This window comes from Puma concolor, chromosome B1 (genome assembly GCF_028749965.1).
Source record: "Puma concolor isolate L17-30 chromosome B1, mPumCon1.1.hap2, whole genome shotgun sequence".
Lineage (NCBI taxonomy): Eukaryota > Metazoa > Chordata > Mammalia > Carnivora > Felidae > Puma > Puma concolor.
The window spans coordinates 79536591-79554946 of record NC_141670.1 but is presented as its reverse complement, the minus strand read 5'-3'; positions in this window follow the sequence as shown (position 1 = coordinate 79554946).

The following is an 18356-nucleotide window of genomic DNA, read 5'->3' as shown; positions in this document are numbered from 1 at the left end:
GCCAAAGCATAAGAGACTGTTAAAAACTGAGAACAAACTGAGGGTTTATGGGGGGTGGGAGGGAGGGGAGGGTGGGTGATGGGTATTGAGGAGGGCACCTTTTGGGATGAGCACTGGGTGTTGTATGGAAACCAATTTGACAATAAATTTCATATATTGAAAAAAAAAAGATTTGGGGTTTCTGAATAATCTTAGGGAGCTGCAGCAGTCCATGTCTTCCCCACCCTCACATAGAGATGAGGCAGCCTCAAAGATGCTAAGTGTGGCCAAGGCCTATGCCTCCGTATGAAAGGATACAAACAGATTCTGTCCCGAATCCTTGTGGTTCCACTGCTCAGCGTGTTTCACTGCTGGATTTTACAGTGGACTATAGACAAATATGCTGATGGTTCAGACCCCTAACCACACACAGTGGATCAGAACACAGTGATTAGAGGGGCGCGTGGGTGGCTCAGTCAGTTAAGCGTCCTACTTCAGCTCAGGTCATGATCTGGCGGTTTGTGAGCCTGAGCCTTGCCTCAGGCTCTGTGCTGACAGCTCAGAGCCTGGAACCTCCTTCAGATTCTGTGTTTCCTTCTCTCTCTGCCCCTCCCCTGCTCACTCTCTGTCTTTCCCTGTCTCTCAATAATAAAAAAAAATAAACATTAAAAAACTTAAAAAAAAAAAGAACATAGTGATTAGAGAGGCAGGAATAAAACACACAGTGATGGTGGAGAAGACAGTTCCGATGGAGGAAGCAGACACAGGAGGAGACCACAGTGCTGGAAGCTAAGAAGTGGATGAGCCTAAGGCTTCTCCAGATGTTTTCAAGCCATTAGGATAATTTAAATTTGCTAAAAAAATAGCATGATTTGAGGCCTCTGTAAAGTGGCATGATGCCACCTAACAGCATCATGCCTTGCCTTAGCACAGACTGTTTTTCTGGTATTTTGATACGGTAAGGGAGTATTGTACCAAGCATTATTTTACTCTTAATTAATCTTTAAAAAGTTCAAGTGATACGTCAAAAAATTTTGAAATAATCTGGTTGAACCAATATTCATGACAATCTAAACTGGTATATGCTAACAGTCATTTGGAGAACTGATTCATCATGCATGGTTTCTAAGTTTATTTATCTGGTTTCAAAGACAGAGGAGCTATAAAAATATAAGAAATTAAGATTAATATTAAGAGATTATGGTAATTTATCCACATATATTAAGCTTTGTGGGGCCTAAGAAAAGATATGCTGAATTGTGCCAAAATATATGTACAATTAAAAATAGAGGGGGGTGCCTGGGTGGCTCAGTCGGTTAAGCGGTCAACCTCAGCTCAGGTCATGATCTCGCGGTCCGTGAGTTCGAGCCCCACGTCGGGCTCTGTGCTGATAGCTCAGAGCCTGGAGCCTGTTTCGGATTCTGTGTCTCCCTCTCTCTGACCCTCCCCCGTTCATGCTCTGTCTCTCTCTGTCTCAAAAATAAACGTTAAAGAAAAAATTTAAAAAAAATAAAAAAAAAAATAGAGGACAGATCCAGTGAAATCTGCCCTCAAATCCGTTAGCAGGAATTAGTACAGACTCCCGTTTCTCTGAAGAGCATTAATTTTTGACTCTTCAGCAAACCACTTGTTATTTCTAGACTAATTTTTCTCATTTATGAGAGGTTGCACTATCCTGTGGCTAAGCTTTTCATTTTAAACTTATTTTAATAGATGATCTAAGTATTAAATGGTAAAAATAATTTCAATTTATTGAACATATAACAAATATCAGATATTCTGCTGGACCCTATGTGTGTGTGTGTGTGTGTGTGTGTGTGTGTGTGCAACATCTGTAATCTATACTACAACCAGGAAAAGTGAGCATTGTAAGTCTCATTTTATAGAAGGGGAAATTGAGGCTCAGTTCATTTGGCGATTAGCCTAGATTAGAATCCAGTCTTGCCTACCTATAAAGCCTACACTCCTTCTTCATCATACACATTCTGAAGGTGTAGAGAGATGTTTGGTATTCAAGAGGCCAGTTTGAATATACAGTATAATTCATGCATTTATTCTACAAATATTTCTTGAACTTTTATTATGTTCCAGGCACTGTGATAAGAGATGAGTCTACATTGATGAACACAGCCAACAAGGGGCCCCTACCAATGAGGACTTTCACTATCTTGTGGAGGAGTTTATTAGTTTACTACTCTAGCAAGGAGAAAAACAATGGCTATTATTGAGAGGTGCTATGTTAAGTCTCCAAGTGCTTTAAGAAAAATAAGAATTATGAAAAAAATTTGATTCTTGAATTTTGTCTCTGAAGGTAGCAGAGATATTTCTTTTTTAAATTAATTAATTAATTTTTGTTTGTTTCAAGTTTTTATTTAAATTTCATTTAGTTAACATACAGTGTAAGATTAGTTACACTAATCTTGTGATTTTTCACTTACATGTAACACTCAGTGCTCATCACAACCAGTGCCCTCCTTAATACCCATCCCCCATTTAACCCATCCCACTTTCCACCTCCCCTCTAGCAACCCTCAGTTTGTTCTTTATAATTAAGAGTCTGTTTTGTGGTTTGCCTCTGTTTTTGCCCCTCCTCCATGTTTATCTGTTTCATTTCTTAAATTCTACATATGAGTGAAACCATATGGTATTTGTCTTTCTCTGACTTATTTTGCTTAGCATTACACACTCTAGCTCCATCCACATCATTGCAAATGGCAAGATTTCATTCTTTTTTATGGCTGAGTGTTATTCCATCGTATGTATGTATGTGTCCACACCTTCTTTGTCCATTCATAAGTCCATGGACATTTGGGCTGTTTCCATAATTTTGGCTATTGCTGATAATGCTGCTATAAATATGCAGGTGCGTGTATCCCTTTGAATCAGTACTTTTGGGTAAATACCTAGTGGTGCTCAACCTTTTCGAAAAATAGTGATAAAGTCATCGCTCTGTAGGTAAATGTATACACTGAATTCCTCTGAAGACTCACCATAGGTAGTTTCCCTAACTCTGCTTCTCAAGATATGGGGTCTCTGACTACATCTAGAATTAAAAATAATTAAGAATATTTCTATTTTTACAAAGAAGCCATTAAAAACTACAGATACAATGAAAGGCAAAGGTACAGTATTTCTAGAAACTGACTTTTTTTTTGCTTAACATTTCCATCATTAATATCAATTAGCAAAGAATTAAACATCATCTCTGAGTGTTTATTTACTTTGGGAAAAATGAACTAATTAACAATAACATTTATGTATCTAGTTAGTTAAAACCTATGGCCCCTCCCCAATGTGTTTTATTTCATTTCAGAATGTAACAGATTCCACTATGCATTGTCTTAGGTATGGACTAATGAGATTTATGGGATTTAATCTATTCTTGATTTCATCTTTCTGTCAACCTCTCTGCCTTACTCCTGCTAAATTTGGTTGCGTGTTGAATCTAATACTTGCTGCACTTTCTCCCCATTCATTACTAACCCCAACCTGACTTTGATGCACCTGTTCCTATTATAAATGAATCTCAAAGTGAAAGATAATCACATTCAATTTCCACTCTTCCTGAAAGTAAAAATCTCTCAGTAAAGTGGAGAACTTCATTGTGGAATTTTTGGTTTCCTTTAAATGAGGTTTAGTGTAACCAGACTTGCCCAGATGTGCCTGAGAAAGAATGTCAAAAGGAAAAGATCAAAATAAAGGCACTAATGAAGCCAAGAATAGTTGCCTATTGTTCTTGACTCTTAGATCCTTTTTTAAAAATGAAATGCTTGACTGACAAGGATTCAAATGCTTGCCTTTCTTGACAAAGGCTAACTCAATGTGTTGACATAATTGTGCAAAAGTGCCTTACTAAAGTGCCAAATAAAACAGGACATAAGCTCCAATAGATGTTGCATTCACAAATACAATTAAATATTTAAGATTTTGCAGATAATGAAAATTATTCCTAAGAGATTTGGAAGTTCAAATGACCCAAGAGAAATCTTGCCTTCACTTCTCTTGATATTTTCATGTTTTAACTGTCTTTTGGACATTATCTATTGTGGTATTATCAACATTTTCATTATTGACTTAACACATAATGACATTTTTTTCCCTCTAATACCCTGTTTTCCTTATAGCCTGAGGCCTGTAGGAATGGAAGGAAGCCTCACATTCAGACTTTGCTAAAGGGAAAGGTCATTTAAATACAACTTTCAATAGCCCAAGTTCCTGACTTGCAGGTTGGAGGTTATTCTGCGAACTTTCTCCAAGTATATGAAGTAACTTCAGAGTGTAGAGACTATTGTCACTATATTAAAATAGATGACTCATGCTGTGTGTATTTCCAGGATGGAGAGTTAGTTCCTCCTGCATTTCTTCCCATGTAGCCAGAGCAGACAGGGTTCTCCTCTCAGTCCTCCCTGACTTCAAAGGAAATATTACATTCCTGTTTCCTCCTCATGTTAGAATAGGGGTGGAATTAGAGAATTTAGACAAAGTCTTTCCTTTCTAGAAATATCTGTATGTAAGTAACACATATAGAAATTTATCTAGAGTCTATGCACAGAAACATATGACAAACTTTTATGGAGAAATTTATCTAGAAATATATATATATATATATATATATATATATATGAATTTTGAAAAAAATATGGCAGTACTCCAATTTAGTTTACATTCTAGGGGAAAGAACGCTGGATTCTGAGTTAGAAAACCTGCACACTTACTAGTCATGGGTCCTTAAGCAACACATGAAATATCTCTAAACCTGGGTTAGTTTATTCATGGTACACTAATGGCAATAACTCCTGTCCTACTTCTTAGGTTATTGTGAGCATGAAATAAAGTAATATATATGAAAGTGATTTAAAACCTGTAAAGCCCTATCCAACCGTAGAGTATTATTATTGTATGACACCTTTTACTTGCCTGTGATTGTCACCAGCTTAACTTATGTGCCTTAAGAACCTCATCCACAAAATTCATCTTGGAAGCCCAAGGAAAATGGTTTGATCTACACAAATATTTGTTTTGTCTATAACATTTACAGCTAAAGGAGAAAAAAAAACCCCTGCATTTGTGTGAACAATTATGCAGAGAAGCATGTTTACAAATGAAGTAGAGGTAGAGGTTAGCATTATGCCTTAGTCAAGGGAGTGATTACACATTTCAGGGTGAAAAGTGTAGGGTGTAGGAGATGCCTGTTCAGTTGTGCAAAGACAGCTGTGTATTTAATCTCGGTAGCCCAGCCAAATGGTATCAGCTCTATTATCACTCATCACCTGCTCCTACCTCTGCTGTTGTGTGAAAAACAGTGAGACTCTTGGCATGTACCTATCACAAACTTTAGTTTGGATCTTTTCCTATCAATATATTGGCAGTCTGAAATGACCTCAACTGAACTGAACACTAAGGCGGAGTAATTTACTTTCGCTGATTTGGGTCCATCTCCTAAACGTGAGGATTAGTACCTATTTTCGTGCGTGTGTTGGCACATGTCATACTTGATTCACCAGTGAACATACAGAGGCTGCATCCCCTCAGATAACCAGTGATCTTGCAGTGTGTTCAGCTTTGCTCTGAGGCATTCACTTGGCTAGCTTTCTTTCCTTCTTTGGCCAAAGACACCCAGCTGTGTTTTTGGCACTTCTGCATTTCTATCATTAATTTGTGCAAGTGTGTTTAGCTGCAGGCTGCACTCTCACCCCTGATGTTTCCCAGAGACACCAAGACCCCTCAGAGAGAGGTGAGTTTCATGCTCTTCTTCAAGGCCAGTTCAGAACGATCAAGTGCCACTATGCCTCTTTGTTTCTCCTAGGCAAACATGGGTGCTGATTTGCGCTATGTTCACATATGGGTATGAGTTTGCTAAAATTCTGCCCTTCTGGAGGTTGTATTTTCTTGACCATGACTTCTGAGTCTTCCACTGTGTATATGTTTAGGGCTTGGAGTAGAGAAGAATTGTTGGTATTTTTATAGTTCTGAACTACTTCCTCCAAAATCCAATTGCATATTAATATTAGTCAGTCCCTATGGATCCTAGCTAGTGGCATTCTTTTTTCTAAATATTTTGATATTTTTTTTGAAAGGAGAGACTTAAACATTTCTGCAATAGGTAAGCGTGCAGAGATCACTAGAATAAATTTGTGACATTTTCCTGCCAAACAAGTACCAAGATGTGGCATATTAAAAGTTTAATCAGATTGAATGAAGTCACTTTAAAATTAGCAGAACAGCAGCAAGTAATAAAATTATGGTAGCATTTTGGGACATGTTCTTATATTCATATATTCACAAGTCCACCTTTCACTTGCTGAAATGGTAAATGGTTACTATATCTGTGATATGTTAATCATATTTCTGTTTGCTAGAATCACAAATTCAGATCCAATTATGCTTGGTTAAGTCTAACATCTTTCGGAGAAATAATTGATATTTTCAAAAATTCCCAGGTCAGAAATTTTACATAGCTTTTAAAAAACGAATCTCTCTCTATTTCATCTGTGATTATAAATGCAGCGGAAATTTTTGGAAAGGTTACATTCCACCTTAATGTTCATGGGTAGAATTTCTGGAATGCTGCTACATTTTTTAAGAAGTATTTCTTACAAACATGTTTAGCATGTGTATGTATACAAAATGTGTTTACAAAATATTCATAGCTGTGAAAAAACTACCTTTATGCAATATTTGCCTTCTTGAAAATTTGCATGTCCATATTTCTAGAAATGCAGTAGTTTTCTATGGATTTAATAGCAATTTCAGAACTATGTTTCACACAGACTTATCCTTCAAATATACAATTACTTTTTCAGGATAAAAAGATAAGTTTCTTTTCTTTTTTATGTATTTTCCTTCCAAAAGTCTGTAGTGAGTATGAATTGCTTGTTATGAGAAAATGTATTTGTTTAAAAATTTTATAAATTTTAAGCAATACCCAACACAAGATGAGCTAAACTAGTGTTATCTTTTTACAATGAATTAATATCCAGTCGTTAAAAACTCATAACAGAATACGATGACGTGAAAAAATAAATAATATATTACATGAAAAAGTCTGTTACAAAGTAATAAAAATTAGATTTTTGAAAGAACACTGTGTGTGTACACATGGATAGAGAAAAATCCACAGTGGAATATTAACTATAGTTGTATGTCACTGGTAAGACTATGAATGTTTTGTTCTTTTTAAAATGTTCTAGATTTTTCAGATTACTCTGAGAGTTGTGTATCATTTCATAAGCAAGAAATACATATATTTAAAAATAATAGAGTATACAGTGCTTAGATATATCTTTTAAAATTCTATTAGTAGGCATGAAAATGAGAGAAATCTAGACCCAGGGACCAAAACAATGAAATTCATAGAAGTGTAACAGGACATTACATTTGGTGAATGACAAGTAGATCTACAGAGCTGAAGAGATACACAGGGCCAGATTATACAAGAGCTCATGAACTAAGCTAAGAAATTTAGACTGTGGATGAAGGGTGACCATACAAACTGGTTTACCTGAAAGAGTACCATTTTAGTCCTATTGTAACAACATAATTAGTAATAACATCCCCTATTATCAAAATTGTTTGGGTTTAGATGATAAATTATGGGGCTATCCTATATAGATACTAGGAAACCACTGAATCTTATTACTAGGAACTTAACATAGCCAGATTTACATTTTGGAAAGAGATCCTTGGCTGCACTGTGCAATAATGAATTTCGGTGGGGAGCAGGGAGTGCAAGGATGTGTGCAGGGAGATTAATTAAGAGACTATTGCACAGTTTATGGCAACTAAGTCAACAGCAATAGGGTTAGTGTAGAGGAGGCAGGAAGGAAATTTATATGGAAGAGGAGGTTTAAACATTCATATAAGAGAAATTTTAGATATTTTAAGGTAGAGGTGGGTTTCTCTTGATATCACTTGTAGAAAGTTCTAAACCAGGATTGTCCAATAGTGCTTTCTTTATTGATGAAAATGTTTTGGATCTGAACATCCGGAAATGTGCTGTCTAATGTGATAACTTAAAATTGGGTTTTAAATTACATTAAATTTTACTTAATTTAAATTTGAATTTGAGTAGCTCCGCGTATCAGGGCTTCTGTACTAGACACAGTAGCTCTAGATTTTTGTCTGTCAGCTATGACAGAGAGAAATCTGGCCTATAGATTAGCTTTGTGAGGGATCAGTTAGGTGCTGGATGAGTAAATGCAATTGACCAGCGTAACTTACATACTGAGAAGAGAGGAAGGTATCATATTTAAGAGATTAGCAGAGAAAGAGGAGTCTGCAAAGATTAAGGATTAGTCAGAGGGTTGGGGGAGACCCAAGAGAGGGAGTTGGTTTTGTAGTCAAAGAAAGGAGAGAATAATAGTGATCAAAGGTCTTATGCTGTAAAGACATTCAAGTAAAGTGGACACATTTTGGAAGGATTGAGGCTAGGAGACTATACAAGTAGGGAAACATTTAGGGGGCAGTAGAAGAGTCTAAGTCTCAAAGAGTTGAACTGAATCTGGATTAGAATAGTGCTGCTGAAACTCCACTCTCAAAGGGAGTGATAAGGGAGAGAGTTCAGAAAGCAAAACAGTGGAATTTGAGGACTAACTCAATGTTCTGGGAGCCATGGGGGTGGGATTTAGAGTTGACTAAGAGGAGACAATGTTGGTGAAAAAGACAACAGTGAGAATGAAGTTATTTATACAGCCTCTATAGAAGTTGAAACACAAAAACTCACTATGCCCTGATTCTTAAGGAATTGTACAGCAGATTCTTGATGCAGCTACTTTCATAAGCAATGATGGCTTGTGCCAACCAGGAAGGAAACCTGTTCATAAGTGCAAGGAACTTCTTTTTTTATTTCTTCTTTGATGATATCAGGCAAGAACCTGGAGGTTTGTTTACCATTTCAGCAGGGCAACTGCAGCAAAGGCCCACAGATGAAAGAAAGGTGGAATCCAACAAAGGAAGACAGAATCAAAACATCCTCTCAATAAAAAGAATGATTATTGAAGAAAAACTCAAAGTTTATTTTAGGAACATTAAGATGGGAAAGATGCAAATAATTGTGTTCATCTGTAAGCTGCTTTTGGGGAGGCAATGTGATGCGGTAGAATAAACAATTGAACTGGTAATTCGTCTAGTAGCCTTAGGTTCTAGTGCTGGCTCCATTGTTAATTAACTATAGGACCTTGGCATGTATGACATTTAACTCTTCTGGGTAACAGCTACTCATAAAAGTAGATTAGTGTTCAAGTTTATGTTTTTCAACTTTAAAATTCTATTAATGTAAAGGCCAAGGTAAAATTAGTGTAAAGGTCAAGGATCCATGAAACTGCTAAATTTTGTTGACCTGCGTCACAAAATTTCACTCACTGTTTCAGTGGAGACATTTGAAACGGCTTTAATGGCTGTGTTGGCCATCCACATATGAGACACCAATACTAAAACAGATAATACAGAGACTAACCCAGTTTTGCAAAGTTAAATAATGATAAAATACATAAGGAGTTATTTTCAAATTACAAAAAAACCCACAAAAAACAAAAAAATAAATAATGAGGTTGTGTCTAGGCTGAGAACCTGTATGTCAAGTTTCAGTTCAAAGAAACTGTTGGAGGCTTCTTAATGGTGCCTGGAGGGGTAGACAGTGTGGTGGGTTAGAGAATGCAATACATTTAATCTTTGGTTTTAATACCTATTCAATGCAAAAAAAAAAAAAAAGAAAAAGGAATGAAACAGGAAGAAAGGAATGGAAGAAAGAAAGAAAGAAAGAAAGAAAGAAAGAAAGAAAGAAAAAGAAAGAAAAGAGAAAAGCAAGCAAGCAAGTAGGTGAGCGAGCAACAGGGATGGAAGGCAGGGGGGAGAAAGAGAAAATGATATGTGTTGTTTATTGTTGCAAGAAAAGGTTGGTGTGGTAGAACATAACTAGATTCAATCCTTAATCATTCAGTAACTGTGTAGCCTTGGACAAGGAATTACCCATCTCTGGGTCCCCATTTCCTCATCAGTAAAATAAGGGATTTTGGCCAGGACATTTAAAAATTTCCTTCTAATTCTACAGTGTTACAACATTGACAGTGTAACTCACATGGCCCAGGACTGTTAGTTTGTGTTGTTCAGGAAAGAGCAAAGCATAGCGTTAGGGAAAAGTTTTCTATTCAATACTTCACTTTAATGCATATATTCATTTTTAGGAAACCATGATTTCAGCAGACTGAGGTGAGAAAATGAGAAGTGATCTTACCAGTTCATGAGCCCTACTATTCTAGCTGGGATGGAGGGGTGCCTAGAATCACCAAACCTGTCTAGGGGGTAGAGTCCTGAGGATTCCCCTCTTCTATTCTCTCTGCTACCCCTTCCAACATCAGTCCTAGGAAGATGTGCTCATCTCTACCACCTCTGTTCTAGAGAAGAAATGTGGGGGAGAGCTAAAAAATACCGTAGGAGACTGGACCTGTTGAAATGCATGTATTTTTGCAACTCATAGGTGTTTAACAAAGATTTGTTATAAATTGCTAGCTTTTCTACACTTAATTTTTTTTAACGTTTATTTATTTTTGAGAGAGAGAGAGAGAGAGAGAGATAGCAGGGGAGGGGCAGAGAGAGAGGGAGACAAGAAACCGAAGCAGTCTCCAGGCTCTGTCAGCACAGAGCCTGATGTGAGCCTCGAACTCACAAACCCTGAGATCATGACCTGAGCTGAAGTTGGAGGCTTAACTGACTGAGCCACCCAGGCACCCCAGCCTCTCTATGCTTATATGCAGTATGATCACTCCTTTGAGGCACTGAGGTTACTCTGTAAGAACATGAGAAATATCTTTTTTGAAGAGATGGCTTGCCCTGGTTTTTATGTGCCAAGCTCCTTCCTTGTACCAAAACTAAAAAAGATTTTCTTTAGAAAATCTTGTTTCCAAGAGACAAGAATTTTTTTCCCCCTGAAAGTAAGGGTCTTCTTTTAAAAATCTTTATTTTTGGAGTAGGGTTGGGCAATACTCTCGCTATCAGAATCTTTAGACTTATCAAAGTGCTAGCTGAGGTTCTGGAATTAGGAGGGTCCTACATGTTTACAATTTCCAGAAATCACTTAAGTTTGGACTGTCCTTAAGAAGAGGGTGAGGGTAACAGAGTTCACTCTGCCTAGATTCCCAGGGTGCATATTACTTCTCTGTTTCATGTAAACAGCTAAAATGACAGAGTGTGATGAGTCCTCTCAGGATTGTTGTATTTTTTTTTCTTTTATTATAGAGAGTGCTAAAACACTTTAAGTGATACAAAGCGACAGAAGAAGAGCAGTGCTTTTTAAAAAATATTAAAGTTTGTGAGACTTTAAATATCAGGTTTCTGGAAAAAAGGGTTGTTATTTTGGTTGAAATATTCTTGACCTTTGGGTATTAGACCTGGCTCACTTGTAACTGCTTTTTGTCCTTTTTGCATCTCAACTGGTGAGGCTGTGGTATAGAACTCCCCCTCCCCCTCCCCCTCCTCCTTTTTTTTTTTTTTTTTTTTTGCACAGAAACATTTAAAAATCTTTGACTACTAGACACCATAGCTATTCAGTATGGGCGTTTCTTAGAAACCAGTGTAACAATGCATTATCTATATTTACTAATACAACTTTCTCAAATGTCATTCAAAAGCAAATGACCTTAGTCCTCATTCTCTAAGACCACTATTCATATTGGGCTTGGCTAATCAATGCTTCTCTCTTGAAATTCTCCTTCTTTGACATGTCCAACATCACCACTCTGGTTCTTCCCCTTACTTTTCACCTTTCCTAATTAAGTTTTGTTGCTAAGTTTCTTTCCACTTTACTTCCTCTTCAAACTTGGCACTTTCTTCTCTCTACATTTTTCTGGAATATGAGCTTTGTCTTTTTTAAAAAAAAATTTAATGTTTATTTATTTTTGAGAGAGAGAGAGAGAGAGAGATACAGAGCATGAGTGGGGAAGGCACAGAGAGAGGGAGACACAGAATCCAAGCAGGCTCCAGGCTCTGAGCTGTCAGCCCACAGCCCAATGCACAGAGCACAATTCGAACCCACCTACTGTGAGATCATGACCAGAGCCTGAGTTGGATGCTTAACTGACTGAGCCACCCAGGCGTCCCATGGAATATGACTCTTTCTTATGGCTTTTACTACTATTTCTAGTTTCTTAACTCAAAATCTGAATCTCTTGCTTTGATATGGTATCAGAGTTACATTCTTGAGTCTCCAGGTGCTTCTTACGTGTTTATAACTTGTGTAATTAGTGCTAGGTGAGGTGAGAGTTAATTGTGTTTCCAGTGAGTGAATTACATTGAAAAGTTACTAATAGCTTTTATTTATGGAGGCAGATATTCACTATGGAGCAGATCTTTGCTTTCTTAAGTTACACAAATACAGGGCTAATTTAATCTTGGGGTGGCTCTGAATGATAGTGACATTACCTATTTCAGAGATGTCTAGTGTTATGTTTAAGAAGATAAAAAATTCTCTTGCATCAATATAGATACTATAGATAAAATGTCATGACAATAAATTTGAAAAATCAGAAAAAATAAGCACCTTTAAAATTATAACTTATTAAAACTGATGTAAGAAAACAGGTGAATAATTCTACTTAGGAAATAGAATCCCTTTTTAAACATCTTCTCATAGGGGCACCTGGGTGGCTTAGTTGGTTGAGTTTCCGACTTCAGCTCAGGTCATGATCTCACGGTCTGTGAGTTTGAGCCCCATGTCGGGCTCTGAGCTGACAGCTCAGAGCCTGGAGCCTGCTTCAGATTCTGTGTCTCCCTCTTTCTCTGACCCTCCTCGTTCATGCTCTGTCTCTCTCTGTCTCAAAAATAAAAAAACATTAAAAAAGTAAAATTTAAACATCTTCTCATAAAGAAAAAAATAAATTTTAAACATCTTCTCACAAAGAAGTATCCAGGCCCACTAATAATGTTCCAGATATTTAAGGAAAAAATATTACCAATAGCAAATTATCAGTTGATTACAAAAAGAAGATCAATAGGTCAACGTCACTCATAAACATAAAAGCAAAATTCCCAAACACAATATTTGCAAAAAGAATCCCACAATATGTTAACAGGATGATATTTCACCAGTGTTGCAGATGTGGCCTATGGGAGGGTCAAGGTTACCTTCCAGTATACTCATTTGTTGCCTGAGGGCTTTCTCTGGAACACAGGCATGGAGGCCACAGATACCAGAGGATTAACACTTTCCAGAAATGGTTCTCAACAAATGATTGATTGATGGGGAGGGGTTGGGTTATAAATATTCCGGTTCCCTCTTCTCTCAGGTGGGATAGCTCTGAGACATGTGCCTATACCATTTCCCAGAGTTTTTTGGTAGACTTAAGCTCTAGTCACCTACCATGGCCACTGGCTTGATAATTCACCCTTTGTTGACTTCCTTTTCTTCCCTGCCTCACTTCTCCATTCCCTTATCAGAGTTTTCTTCAACTCCTCAATAAACTATGTGCAAGCAAATCTTTGTCTCTGGGTCAGCTATGGGTGGGGAACCCAAGCTAAGACAATAACCAAGTTGGATTATTCCAAGAAGGGAAAATAATGTTAACATTCAAACATCAGTCAATTTAATCCATCACATTTACAGAATAAATGGGATTTATATAAAACCATAGGATTATCTCAATAGATGCAGTAAAAGTATTTTTCTAAAAATCAATACTTGTTTATGGTGAAAATTCCTAACATAAAAGGGAATTCCTCAAACTGAAAAATAGTTGGTACAGAAAAAGGAATTCTGCAATCTGAAAATAGTACATACAGAAAAATCCTACAGGGAGCATAATACATAGTCATGAAATATTTAAATTTCTTTCCTTAAGATAGGAGACAGATATTTGTTGTCACTACTCCTATTCAACCTTGCACCAGGGGTGCTAGACAATGAAAGAAGGACAGAAAAAACCATATGCTTTGGAAAGAAAGAAACAAACTCTCATTATTCATAGACAAAATAATAAATGGTATAGAAATTCAAAAGAATGTGCACATAAATTGGAATTAATAAATGAATTTAGTGAAGTAACTGGATATAATAGGGTTAATATAAAAATAAATTTTATTTCTATATACTAGCAACAAATAAGTAGAAAATTAATTTCAAGAGTGCCTGGCTGGCTCAGCCTGTAAAGCATATGGCTTTTGATCTCCGGGTCGTAAGTTTGAGCCCCACTTTGGGGGCAGAGATTACTTAAATAAATAAACTTTAAAAAAAAGAGAAAAGAAAATTTAAAAAATGATACCATGGACAATAACATCAAAAGCAACAAATACCCGGTAATAAATCTAACAAAAGATGGAAATAAATCTCCATGTAAAACTATAAAACATCACTGAGATGGCATAAAGAGCTAAATAAATGGAAATTTTTTTTTAATTTAAATTTTTTTTTTCAACGTTTATTTATTTTTGGGACAGAGAGAGACAGAGCACGAACGGGCGAGGGGCAGAGAGAGAGGGAGACACAGAATCGGAAACAGGTTCCAGGCTCTGAGCCATCAGCTCAGAGCCCGACGTGGGGCTCGAACTCACGGACCGCGAGATCGTGACCTGGCTGAAGTCGGACGCTTAACCGACTGCGCCACCCAGGCGCCCCTGGAAATTTTTTTTTTATGTTCATTAATTGGAAGACTCAATATTGTAAAGATGTAATGTCTTCCCCAATATTTCTGTAGATATAACGCAAGTACAATGAGTTTGGAAAAAGGTGCAGAGCGTGATGGAGTGCAGTATGGAATTGATGCTAGCAAGGGGCAAAGCCAGCCAGCCTTCAGAGGCTGCAGTATCACTGTCCTACCTCCTAGGGTCCCCTGCAAAATTCAGAACGACAGCAACTTGCCCCGGGAAGTGGTGCAATAATGCAGTTTGGAGACTGTGAGTGCAAGGCCATCAAGCTTGATTCCCTGGCCATTGCCTAGATTCCGTGATGTAAAATTTATCCTTTGGTACGTTTCTTATTCTGCAGTGCAGAATAGTGCAGGTGGGTTCTGTTGTTTGCAGCTACAAACCTTAACAGAGACAAAAGTGGTGAAAGCAGAATATGCCTCTTGAGTCAGTACTTGTCTAGAAGGAGAAAGAAAGAAAGAAAGAAAGAAAAAAAGAAAGAAAGAAAGAAGAAAGAAGAAAGAAAAATACATATTAGTAAAAATGCTAAGTTCAGAACAAGTTTTAGAAAACTGAGGAGAAAAGCAAGTGGCAAAAGGATATAAAGAAAACATGATAAATTTAATATAACAGTGTAATATGTAAAAGGTGTTAATGCATATTTGACAGGGGAATACATTCCCTGCTGCACTCTTCTCCTTTCTCTCACTTCTTTGTGCCTCGGGAGGCTGACTTCTGTCCTCTGCATCATTGGGCCCCCTGCTTTCTGGATATCTGTTGGAAGCATCATGAAGCAGGAGTGTGAGAACAGAGAAGTCCATTCTATTTTGGCTCCCTCCATGCAAGGTCTCATGGATGGAAGCCTACCTTGACCAAAGGGCTAGGTTCTAGTAAGACAGCCTCATTCTCCCCACATCCTTTTTTTGATAATTTTTCTTAGCTGTTGAAATGTAGGGATAGGAATGGAACTCCAAAGCTACTAGTCCCAGAGTACTACCTATCCATCCAGTTTACCTGCAATATATCATACCTCTCCAAAGAGTCTCTTTATAAGGTCTCTACCATTTACCCATTTGAGTGTGCCATCAGTTTTCTGCTGGTATCCTGACTAATAAAGTAATATAAATTATTTGGGGTACATGTCTTACAAAACTATAAAGACCTGCAGGGAAAAGATAAACACAGTATTCTAAAAAGTGGCTAATCCCAGGGGACAGGAAGACAGCGAGAGTTATTACATTGGAGGATGGTGAACAGGAGACAGAGATAGTAACTATATGTGTAATATATATCATATAAAGACTTATTCATAAGCTGGGTCATGGGATTGTGAATGTTACCTATAGCACTCTTTATTATTTTTATGTTCGAGTTCATAATTTTTCACTCTCTTAATGATATCTTTCAATGAATAAAAATCTTAATTTTAATATAATTTAATTTATCAGACTTTTATGGTTAGGGCTTTTTACATCCTATTTAAGAAATCTTAGCAAAAATGGCAACACAGGAAATGCTGACCTCTGTCCCCCAACAAAGAAAAACAATTATATTGACTATCCATAAACAAAAACTCATAGAAACAGAGAGTAGAATGATGATTATCAGGGGTGCTTGGGTGACTCACTGTTGGTTAAGCGTCGACTCTTGATTTCAGCTCAGGTCATGATCTCATGGTTCATGAGATGGAGCTCTGCGTTAGGCTTTGTGCTGATGGCACAGAGCCTGCTTGGGATTCTCTTTCTTTCTCTCTCTCCCTCTCTCTCTGCCCCTCGTTTGCTCATTCTCTCTTTCTCTCTCTCAAAATAAATAAATAAACTTAAAAAAGATGATGATTACCAGAGGCTTGGGGGCAGGAGTGGAAATGGGAAGTTGTTGGTCAAAAGGTACAAACATCTAGTTTTGAGATGAATAAGTGCTGGGGATGTGATGTATAGCATGGTGGTCATAGTTAGGAATACTGTATTATATACTTCAAAGTTACAAAGAGTAATTTTTCAATATTGTTACCACAAAAAAGAAACAGCAATTACTTGAAGTGATAGAGGTGTCAGCTAACGCTACAGTGGTAATCATATTGCAAAATGTAAGTGCACCAAAAAAACACCTTAAACTTAAAATGATGTTATATGCCAATTATATGTCAATAAACCTGGGGGTGGGGTGGGGTCTTAACCTATTTAGGAATATCTTAGTCATTAAAATGTGCTCCATGTTATTTTCTAGAAGCTTTATCAGGTTACCTTTCTCATTTAGGTCTACAATCTATTTGGAATTTATTTTTTGCATGATGTTAATGTTTTCTATGGTTAACGTATTGTGGCATTTTTACAGCTAATATTGTAGTTTAGGATTTTTGTCTTTATGTTCTTGAGTGAAATTAGCCTATCAATCCTTTCATTTGTAGTGGCCTTGTAATTGGCTATTGGTAATATTTCTCCCTTAAATATCTGGAACATTCACTGGACCTGGCTATTTCTTTCTAGGGAGGTCTTACATTGGAGATTCCTTTTCTTGAATATAACTATTCATAATTCTTTTTCTTGCATCAATAATAAGTAGGTTAAGATAAATGTTCACTTCTTTTCCGTTTGGATATCCAATCTATCTTGCACTATATGTTAAAAGGCTTTTCTTCCCATTTCTGCCACTCTCGCTGCACCAGAAGCACCTTTAATATAAATTTTTATATATTTGTGGTAAGTTTTTTTTAATGATTTATTATTTATTTTTGAGAAAGAGAGCATGAGTGGGAGAGGAGCAGAGAGAGAGGGGGACAGAAGATCTGAAGCAGATCCTCTTCCACCGACAGCAGAGAGCCTGACACAGGGCTAGAACTCATGAGCTGTGAGATCATGACCTGAGCTAAAATCTGATGCTTAGCCAACTGAGCCATGCAGACACCCTTATTTGTGATAAGTTTTGAACTCTGTATTCTATTCGCCATCTTGCATCTATCCTGCCATCAATATCTCACTATTTTAATTACTATGGCTTTATAGTGAGTCTTGATACCTCATGTAGCTCTCCCATACTTCTTTTCAGAATATCCTGGCTATTCTTGACCCTTTATATTTCCACATAAATAGAAACTCACCCTGTCAGAATTTCCAGGGCAAGCAAAAACTTTTTTTTTTAACTTTTTGATTGAAATTACATTGTACTTGCGTTATATCTACAGATAAATTGGGGAAGAGATTACATCTTTACAATATTGAGTCTTCCAATGAATTATGTTCATTTTCATGTTCTTTCTGTTTCTAGACAAGTACTGACTCAAGAGGCATATTCTGCTTTCACCACTTTTGTCTCTGTTAAGGTTTGTAGCTGCAAACAACAGAACCCACCTGCACTATTCTGCACTGCAGAATAAGAAACGTACCAAAGGATAAATTTTACATCACGGAATCTAGGCAATGGCCAGGGAATCAAGCTTGATGGCCTTGCACTCACAGTCTCCAAACTGCATTATTGCACCACTTCCCGGGGCAAGTTGCTGTCGTTCTGAATTTTGCAGGGGACCCTAGGAGGTAGGACAGTGATACTGCAGCCTCTGAAGGCTGGCTGGCTTTGCCCCTTGCTAGCATCAATTCCATACTGCACTCCATCACGCTCTGCACCTTTTTCCAAACTCATGTTTTATATGAGGTGCACTGGAGAGGCCCAGGTCACGAGCCCATACCCTAGATCTGAGTGAAGTTGGAAAAGCAATTTTCTAGTTTCTCCTTGGGGGAGGTAAAGACTCTCCAATATAGAGGGTGTGTTCA